Genomic DNA, 11,068 nt, shown 5'->3' on the forward strand with positions numbered 1-11,068 from the left:
GGGAAGTAAATTAGATTAACCTCAGACTTTTTGAAGTAATGTGTTATTACTTAATACAAAATCATGCAATACAAAATATAGAACAATATTTTAGATACTCAAAGAAAGAATACGTGAGCTACAGATTTTATACCTCATAAAACTCATATTCAAATATAAAGGGCACAAGCAAATTTTTATTAACATGCAACAACTCAGGGAATATGTTTTCTATTTGCTTCATTAGAAATTTACTACAAAATGTACTTTAGACAACCAAAATGAATAGAAAATTATCAGCATTAGAGCAGATGATGAGTATTAAACATATACAGTAGTTACTTGTAGAACTGACAGTGAGAAAAAAAAGAAGAGTATAATATGTAATGTCTTTATGTTTAAGCAAGACAGTGAAGTTATAAAAAATTGGGTTTAATGTATAAAACATTTTCAAAAAATAGTTTTAAAATCCTTAGCAATTTTTAATCATAATGGTTTTAGTATGCTATTTTAAGACTATTCTCTTTGTAATATAGGGTAAAGTAATAGGGTAATTATGGTAAATTCTAATTTTACTTTCTCTTGTATTCATGAGAACTGGGATACTTGATGTGGAAGAAAGTGGTTACAGTTAAGTAAAAACAAATAAACATAACCCACCATATGCATGCATGCATGCTCAGTCACTTCAATCCTGTCTGACTCTTTGTGACCCTATGGACTATAGCCTGCCAGACTCCTCTGTCCATGGGATTCTCCAGGCAAGAATACTGGAGTGGGCTGCCATGCCCTCCTCCAGGGGATCTGCCTGACCCAGGGATCCAACCTGTGTCTCTTAAGTCTTCTGCATTGGCAGGTGGGTTCTTTACCATTAGTGCCACCCGGGAAGCCCCCTAGATGCCAGTAACACCCCCAAGTTGTGACAATCAAACACTGTTAAAGCGAGGGGTAGGCAAAATTACTCCTAGTTAAGATTAATTGATCTAGAAAAAGCACATGTTACTTCTGATATTTTTCTACTGCCTAGAATTTAGCTGTATGGTAGTCCAACAACGTACAAGCTGGATAACCATGCCCATCTAAAAGTTTGGGATTCTACTGTAAGAGAGAGAGAGAGAGAGAGAATGTTTGGGGGCAACTTGTAGTCTCTGTATCTATTTCAGGCATGTGGACCATCAAATTTCTGAAGTCCCATCTCATGTCTGAGATACCAGCGCAGAATACACAATGGGGTTGGCTTTGGAGAGGAGAGAACAAGGGTGGTCACTAGGAGGAATTTCTGGGGTCCTTAGCCAGAATTCAAAATCTATATATAGTACATGATTTAAAACAGAAGAAAGAAAAAAAGGGAAAGATGGTTAGAGATCTGAGGGAATCCCAGTTTGCCACCCATAGCCCAACCCTTGAAGTGAAGAATTAGATCAGTTTTATATAAGAGTTTTTAAAAATTTAAATTGCAACAAAGTTAGCCTGGCTTCTCCTTAAGCCTCCCAGAACAAAACCAAAAATGAAACACCACACCCGCACACCTTCCCACACCTGAATTTTAAGTGGAAATATATTGATGTGATTTTCTAAACTAGTGTATGTAAATGTGTGTATGCACACACATGTGTCTGTGTGTATATACACTCAGGGCTTCCTTGGTGGCTCAGTGGTAAAGAACCTGCCTGCAATGCAGGAGACACAGGATATACCGGTTCAATCCCTGGGTCAGGAAGATCCCACGAGGAGGGCAAAGCAACCCATTCCAGTATTCTTGCCTGAAGACCCCACACCAGAGGAACCTGGTGGGCTAGTCCATAGGGTCACAGAGTGGGACACGGCTGAAGCAACTGAGTACACACACACACATTCACACTCACACAAAAAGATTTCTTCCCTCTTCTACACTTCTTCACAAAGGGTCCTCTGGCTACATGATCCTGCCAAGACAATCAAAAGGGTCAGTTGTACATAATTCCTTGTGTAGGATCAAGTTCCTTACCACTGAACTCAGGCATCTCCTCATATGACGTGACAATTAGGCTCTACACCCTAGTCATCACACAGCCTTGGTTTCCCATACCTATAAGGAAATTTTCGGGGGAGCGGGGAACACGTCTATCAGTTAAGTCATTCAGTCGTGTCCAACTCTTTGCGATCCCATGAATCACAGCACTCCAGGCCTCCCTGTCCATCAACAACTCTCAGAATTAACCAAACTCATGTCCATCAAGTCAATGATGCCGTCCAGCCATCTCATCCTCTGTCGTCCCCTTCTCCTCCTGCCCCCAATCCCTCCCAGAATCAGGGTCTTTTCCAATGAGTCAACTCTTCGCATGAGGTGGCCAAAGTATTGGAGTTTCAGCTTTAGCATCAGTCCTTCCAATGAACACCCAGGACTGATCTCCTTTAGGATGGACTGGTTGGATCTTCTTGCAGTCCAAGGGACTCTCAAGAGTCTTCTCCAACACCACAGTTCAAAAGCAGCAATTCTTTGGTGCTCAGGCTTCTTCACAGTCCAACTCTCACATCCATATATGACCACTGGAAAAACCATAGCCTTGACTAGACAGACCTTTGTTGGCAAAGTATATCTCTGCTTTTCAATATGCTATCTAGGTTGGTCATAACTTTCCTTCCAAGAGTAAGCGTCTTTTAATTTCATGGCTGCAATCACCATCTTCAGTGATTTTGGAGCCCAAAAAATAAAGTCTGACACTGTTTTCCCATCTATTTGCCATGAAGTGATGGGACCAGATGCCATGATCTTCGTTTTCTGAATGTTGAGCTTTAAACCAACTTTTTCACTCTCCTCTTTCACTTTCATCAAGAGGCTCTTTAGTTCCTTTTCACTTTCTGCCATAATGATGGTGTCCTCTGCATATCTGAGGTTATTGATATTTCTCCTGGCAATCTTGATTCCAGCTTGTGCTTCTTCCAGCCCAGCGTTTCTCATGATGTACTCTGCATATAAGTTAAATAAGCAGGGTGACAATATACAGCCTTGATGAACTCCTTTTCCTATTTGGAACCAGTCTGTTGTTCCATGTCCTGTTCTAACTGTTGCTTCCTGACCTGCATACAGGTTTCTCAAGAGGCAGGTCAGGTGGTCTGGTATTCCTATCTCTTTCAGAATTTTCCACAGTTTATTGTGATCCACACAGTCAAAGTCTTTGGCATAGTCAATAAAGAAGAAGTAGATGTTTTTCTGGAACTCTCTTGCTTTTTCCATGATCCAGTGAATGTTGGCAATTTGATCTCTGGTTCCACTGCCTTTTCTAAAACCAGCTTAAACATCTGGAAGTTTGTGGTTCACGTATTGCTGAAGCCTAGCTTGGAGAATTTTGAGCATTACTTTACTAGTGTGTGAGATGAGTGCAATTGTGTGGTAGTTTGAGCATTCTTTGGCATTGCCTTTCTTTGGGATTGAAATGAAAACTGACCTTTTCCAGTCCTGTGGCCACTGCTGAGTTTTCCAAATTTGCTGGCATATTGAGTGCAGTACTTTCACAGCATTATCTTTTAGGATTTGAAATAGCTCAACTGAAATTCCATCACCTCCACAAGCTTTGTTCGTAGTGATGCTTTCTAAAGCCCACTTGACTTCACATTCCAGGATGTCTGGTTCTAGGTCAGTGATCAAACCATCGTGATTATCTGGGTCTTGAAGATCTTTTTTGTACAGTTCTTCTGTGTATTCTTCCCACCTCTTCTTAATATCTTCTGCTTCTGTTAGGTCCATACCATTTCTGTCCTTTATCGAGCCCATCTTTGCATGAAATGTTCCCTTGGTATCTCTAATTTTCTTGAAGAGATCTCTACTCTTTCCCATTCTGTTGTTTTCCTCTATTTCTTTACATTGATCACTAAGGAAGGCTTTCTCATCTCTCCTTGCTATTCTTTGGAACTTTGCATTCAAATGGGAATATCTTTCCTTTTCTCCTTTGCTTTTTGCTTCTCTTCTTTTCACAGCTATTTGTAAGGCCTCCTCAGACAGCCATTTTGCTTTTTTGCATTTCTTTTCCATGGGAATGGTCTCAATCCCTGTCTCCTGTACAATGTCACGAACCTCCATCCATAGCTCATCAGGCATTCTATCTATCAGATCTAGTCCCTTAAATCTATTTCTCACTTCCACTGTATAATCATAAGGGGTTTGATTTAGGTCATACCTGAATGGTCTGGTGGTTTTCCCCACTTTCTTCAATTTAAGTCTGAATTTGGCAATAAGGAGTTCATGATCTGAGCCACAGTCAGCTCCTGGTCTTATTTTTGCTGACTGTATAAAGCTTCTCCATCTTTGGCCGCAAAGAATATAATCAATCTGATTTCGGTGTTGACCATCTGGTGATGTCCATGTGTAGAGTCTTCTCTTGTGTTGTTGGAAGAGTGTGTTTGCTATGACCAGTGTGTTCTTTGGCAAAACTCTATTAGCCTTTGCCCTGCTTCATTCTGTACTCCAAGGCCAAATTTGCCTGTTACCTCAGGTGTTTCTTGATTTCCTACTTTTGCATTGCAGTCCCCTATAATGAAAAGGACATCTTTTTTGGGTGTTAGTTCTAAAAGGTCTTGTAAGTCTTCATAGAACCATTCAACTTCAGCTTCTTCAGCATTACTGGTTGGGGCATAGGTTTGGATTACCGTGATATTGGATGGTTTGCCTTGGAAACGAACAGAGATCATTTTGTCATTTTTGAGATTGCATCCAAATACTGCATTTCAGACTCTTTTGTTGACTATGATGGTTACTCCATTTCTTCTAAGAAATTCCTGCCCACAGTAGTAGATATAATGGTCATCTGAGTTAAATTAACCCATTCCAGTCCATTTAAGTTCAATGATTCCTAGAATGTTGATGTTCACTCTTGCCATATCCTGTTTGACCACTTCCAGTTTGCCTTGATTCATGGCCCTGACATTCCAGGTTCCTATGCAATATTGCTCTTTACAGCATTGGACCTTGCTTCTATCACCAGTCACATCCACAACTGGGTATTGTTTTTGCTTTGGCTCCATCCCTTCATTCTTTCTGGAGTTATTTCTCCACTGATCTCCAGTAGCATATTGGGCATCTAGTGACCCAGGGAGTTCCCCTTTCCATGTTCTATCTTTTTGCCTTTTCATACTCTTCATGGGGTTCTCAACACATCTATACGCCTCCATAAAACAGCATTTGTTAGGCTTGAGGCAGTCTAAATGTAAACTTAGGGAGAAAAAAATTTGAACTTTGCAAATACAGAGTTCAAACAATTTATGTTATTAAAGAAAAACCTTAACACGGCAATCTGAAGTTACCACATTTGGTTTCCTCATTGAATTTCAGAGTTTCTCTAAGAGGAACCCCTGGAGAAGGAAATGGCAACCCACTGCAGTATTCTTGCCTGGAGAATCCCATGGACAGAGATCCACAGGGTCACAAAGAGTCAGATATGACTGAAGCAAATTAGGACCAACAGACTAAGGGTAAGAGGGTGGGGGCAATTGATCTTTCTGTATCTGCACTGGGAAGAGCTCTACACAAAGGCAAATTCCTCCATCGGCACCAGAAGATGGACAAGAATCACTCCTCCCCAGTTGAAACTTTTCCAACCACCACACTGAAATCCAGAAGCTATGGAGCACTCGACATTTTAGAATAAGGCTTCTATTGAACAAATAGAATTTGGTCACACAGGTTTGCCAAAATGCCATGTGGTTTGTGTGTTCCTAATACCTCAAGTGTCCCCAAGCAGATTTTTAAACATACAAGTTATTTGCTCAAAATGCCAAGATTCCATGGGAACATTATCCTCTATTTTAAAAATAAAGTTTAAAACTATTTGAAAAGGAAGTATTAATCAGTCAATGCTGAGTAGCCAGATTCACAGCTCACAGAAATATGTGGTACAGTTTTAATCTCTTCTGTGGAGACAGATATTAGAGGCCCCTTGGAGACACAGACTTTTAGGCTCAGTCAGTAAAGAATCTGCCTGCAACGCGGGTGACCTCCTGCGATGCATGGGTCAGGAAGATTCATGAGTTCAATCCATAGGTCAGGAAGATTCCCTGGAGAAGGAAAGGCAATCCAGTCCAGTATTCTTCCCTGGAGAATTCCATGGACAGAGGAGTCTGGTGGGCTACAGTCCTTGGAGTCGCAAAAAGTCAGACATGACTAAGCAGCTAATGCTTTCACTTTTTTTCACTTTCTATATTAAAGCCATGCTCTTAAGTTTCTTTGTCCTTTTAACAAAAAGTTTCAAAGCACTGAATTACCTTATTTACTTGTCACTAAAATTATTTCAATTATAACCACATGGGCTCCTCTGCGGCCTCCCTGGAACAGACCCCTCCCCTGTGTCCTCTGCCTGCCTCTTGTTTGTAGAAGAGTTTTGGTATACTAGTCCTCCTCTGAATCACAAAAGCCTGGCTCCATAATTAATGATTAAAAGGAGGTGAACATGTAGTGATAAAAAAAAATAGTAAGTTAGGCCAGGAAAACTGGTAACCATTTAAACAGTAAGTCAGCCACATGACAGCCGCAGAATCCTTAGTTCCTCCCTAAAGTACATAGTGAGGGACAGGGAGGCCTGGTGTGCTGCGGTTCATGGGGTTGCAAAGAGTCGGACACGACTGAGCGACTGAACTGAACTGAACAGAAAGTACACAGAAGATAGTATCTGGTGCACATTCTTGAGTTGTTCTACAGCGACTAAAGAGAAAGTCGCTCAGTTGTGTCTAACTCTTTGTGACCCCATAGGCTGTAGCCCACCAGGCTCCTCTGTCCATGAGATTCTCCAGGCAGGAATACTGGAATGGGTAGCCATTCCCTTCTTCAGAGCATCTTCACAACCCAGGGATCAGACCCGAGTCTCCTGCGTTACAGGCAGATTCTTTACTAACTGAGCCACCACAGATACTAAAGCCTCCACCAAATGGAAGAAGTTGACTGCATGATGACCATGGGCACGTAGCCCCCAGACTTACTGGAGTCTGAGAATTAACAATGTGAACCCCTGTGACACTGGTCAGTTTCCTCACCATCAACCAATCAGAGACTTGTGCACGAACTGATCATATACCCTGCAACTCCCTCCACCACCTTGGTTTAAAAATGCTACCCTGAAACCTCTTGGGGAGTTTGGGCTTTATGAGTGTTCATTGCCCCCCACTCCTTGTAATGCACCTGCAATAAACATGGCACTTTCCTTCACCACAACCTGGTGTAAGTAGATTGGCTTTACTTCTTCTGGCCCCACGTTTGGCTGGGTAGTGACTAAATCATTCCAATGGGGAGCATTGTTTCTTGTCCAAAGAAAAGAAACGTAATTTCTAGGCTAGTTCTGGGAGTGCACTGGGCAGACACTCATGGAGGTGTTTGGAGGTTCCCTGGTACCTCAGATGGTAAAGAATCTGCCTGCAATGCAGGAGACCTGGGTTCGATCCCTGAGTCAGGAAGATCCCCTGGAGAAGGGAATGACTACCCACTCCAGTATTCTTGCCTGGAGAATTCCACAGACCAGGGAGCATGGCGGGCTACAGTCCATGGGGTTGCAAAGAGCTGGGCAAGACTGAGCGACTAACACTTTGACTTTTTTTTCCACTTTCATGGAGGTGTTTCAAATGCTGCGATAAGCATGAGAATTGAAAATTCTTTTCCCCAGTAGAATATCATTAGGAAAATTCCAGACCAAAAGGAGACAAGGAAATGAATGTTTATAGAGTGCAACTAATGTGGAAGATAGAGCTTTGCTCCTTTGTAAGTTAAGTTTGAATCAACCTGTTTTTATCCTGGGAGTAGATTGAGAAAGAAAGGGAACTCACCGTTGCTGAGTATCGACTGTGAGCTGGCACTTCCTAGTCTGTGTCTCAGTGAATGCTCACGTGGGCATCGTTATCCTCATTTTATATCCATGTCCATGTATCTGGCAAGCAAGAAAGTGCCCAAATCATACCCAGACCTATGTATTGTAATTGTAAAGATAACTGTACCTCGCTGTTAAAACGTGTTCCCTGGACTGTAGCCACATCCTCAGTAGTGGAGGGAGCCCTGAAAATTACCCGTCTCTGCAGCAGCTAAAATCAAATCAGCTCATCACTCCAAGCTATTGAAAATGATCCAGATAAACCCCACAATCTAAAAATACAATGAAAAAAAAAACATCCATTTCTAGCTCTTTTTCCATGTCTCTTGAATTTTGAGTGTGAAATGTTTGGTTTAAAAACATCCTCATCAAGCCAAGTTTAAAGAAGAATGTCCAAGCAAAGTTTTGGTTCAGCACAATTACAGGGTGTTTTTGTTCAATCTTTACAAGGTTTTCTTAGATATTTTTAAGAAATGGGGAAAAGAAGGTTACACGAAAAAGTTTGTTTCAGAAGCTGAAACATGGACTTGTGGATACAGGATAGTTGAACAAGAAAATTATTCTTGGAGAAAAGAGCTGAGAAAGAAAATATGCCATGTTAAGGCAAATTGAGCAGGAGGGTAATTAAGTGAAACTGAGACCAGGGTCATGTCAGTTCCCATTTCACCTGTGGAGAGCCTCACTCTTTCATCCTTAAGGGAGTTGTGCCTAGGATGTGACAAGGATTGTTTATGATAGATAATGCTTCAAGTCACATATATGCAACCACACCCCAAAAAGAGATTCCTCCCACTGCCAACTAATAGTTTTACATACACTTTAATGCATGGAATCCAAGATAATCTTTTACTGTTTACTAAAGGTGTTTCTGATATTTGGCAAAACTAATACAATATTGTAAAGTTTAAAAATAAAATAAAAAAATAAAAATTAAATAAATAAACATCATCAACCATCAAAAAAAATAAATAAATAAAAGGGTACTTTCATTAAAAAAATAAATAAATAAATAAAGGCATTTCTTACTGAAGGGCATTCCAACTTCCACACAAGATCACCTTATTTCCAGTGCTTGCTTCAAGATTTGGCTCATATGGTAAAGAATCTGCCTGCAATGCGGGAGACCTGGGTTCGATTCCTGGGCTGCGAAGATCCCCTGGAGAAGGGAATGGCAACCCACTCCAGTATTCTTGCCTGGAGAATCCCATGGACAGAAGAGCCTGATGGGCTACAGTCCATGGGGTCACAAAGAGTTGGACACGCTGAGCGACTAACATATATATATATATATGCCTCAGTGCACATTTTCACACTTTTTTTACACCAGGAAACTATGACTCTAGTATGCTGGCTTGTCATTGGTAATACAGTAGGAATTTTTAGGCATCAATCTTAACTTAGTCATTGATTCATTGGTAGATTAACATCAAGCAGAAGAATAAGGGATGGGGTTGAATGTGGAGAAATGGATGAATGGGTTATTACTCCCATCTGGTGGCAAAGATGCAAAAATACAGACAACACATTCAGTTCTTTTCAGTTCAGTACAGTCTCTCAGTCCTGTGCCACTCTTTGCGACCCCATTGATGCAGAACTCCAGGCCTCCCTCCATCACCAACTCCCGGAGTTTACTCAAACTCATGTCCATCTAGTCAGTGATGCCATCCAACCATCTCATCCTCTGTCGTCCCTTTCTCCTCCCGCCTTCAATCTTTTCCAATGAGTCAGTTCTTCGCATCAAGTGGCCAAAGTATTGGAGTTTAAGCTTTAGCATCAGTCCTTCCAATGAACATCCAGGACTGATCTCCTTTAGGATGGACTGATTTGATATCTTTGCAGTCCAAGGGATTCTCAAGAGTCTTCTCCAACACCACAATTGTTCAAAAGCATCAATTCTTTGGCACTCAGCTTTCTTTATAGTGCAACTCTCACATCCATACATGACTACTGGAAAAACCAAAGCCTTCACTAGACAGACCCTTTTGGCAAAGTAATGTCTCTGCTTTTTAATATGCTGTCCAGCTTGGTCATAGCTTTTCTTCTAAGGAGTAAGCCTCTTTTAATTTCATGGTTGCAGTCACCATCTGCAGTGACTTTGGAACCCATAAAAATAAAGTCTGACACTGTTTCCACTGTTTCCCCATCTATTTCCCATGAAGTGATGGGACCAGATGCCATGATCTTTGTTTTCTGAATGTTGAGCTTTAAATCAACTTTTTCACTCTCCTCTTTCATTTTCACTCTCCTCTTTCACTTTCATCAAGAGGCTCTTTAGTTCTTCTTTGCTTTCTGCCATAAGGGTGGTGTCATCTGCATATCTGAGGTGATTGATATTTCTCCCGGCAGTCTTAATTCCAGCTTGTGTTTCATCCAGCCTGGCATTTCTCATGATGTACTCTGCATATAAGTTAAATAAGCAGGGTGACAATATACAGCCTTGATGTACTCCTTTTCCTATTTGGAACCAGTCTGTTGTTCCATGTCCAGTTCTAACTGTTGCTTCCTGACCTGTATACAGATTTCTCAAGAGGCAGATCAGGTGGTCTGGTATTCCCATCTATTTCAGAATTTTCCACAGTTTGTTGTGATCCACACAGTCAAAGGCTTTGGCACAGTCAATATAGCAAAAGTAGATGTTTTTCTGGAACTCTGTTGCTTTTTCCATGATCCAGTGAATGTTGGCAATTTGATCTCTGGTTCCTCTGCCTTTTCTAAAACTAGTTTGAACATTTGGAAGTTCACAGTTCATGTACTGTTGAAGCCAGGCTTGGAGAATTTTGAGCATTACTTTACTAGCGTGTGAGATGAGTGCAATTGTGAGGTAGTTTGAGCATTCCTTGGCATTGCCTTTCTTTGGGACTGGAATGAAAACGGACCTTTTCCAGTCCTGTGGCCACTGCTGAGTTTTCCAAATTTGCTGGCATATTGCGTGCAACACTTTCACAGCATCATCTTTCAGGATTTGAAATAGCTCAACTGGAATTCCATCACCTCCACTAGCTTTGTTCATAGTGATGCTTCCTAAGGCCCACTTGATTTCACATTCCAGGATGTCTGGCTCTAGGTGAGTGATCACACCATCGTGATTATCTTCACATGTCATGAAGATCTTTTTTGTATAGTTCTTCTGTGCATTCTTGCCACCTCTTCTCAATATCTTCTACTTCTGTTAGGTCCATACCATTGCTATCCTTTATTGTGCCCATCTTTGCATGAAATGTTCCCTTGGTATCTCTAATTTTCTTGAAGAAGTCTTTCCCATT

Source organism: Bos javanicus, chromosome 5 (assembly GCF_032452875.1).
Source record: "Bos javanicus breed banteng chromosome 5, ARS-OSU_banteng_1.0, whole genome shotgun sequence".
In the NCBI taxonomy this organism is placed as follows: Eukaryota; Metazoa; Chordata; class Mammalia; order Artiodactyla; family Bovidae; genus Bos; species Bos javanicus.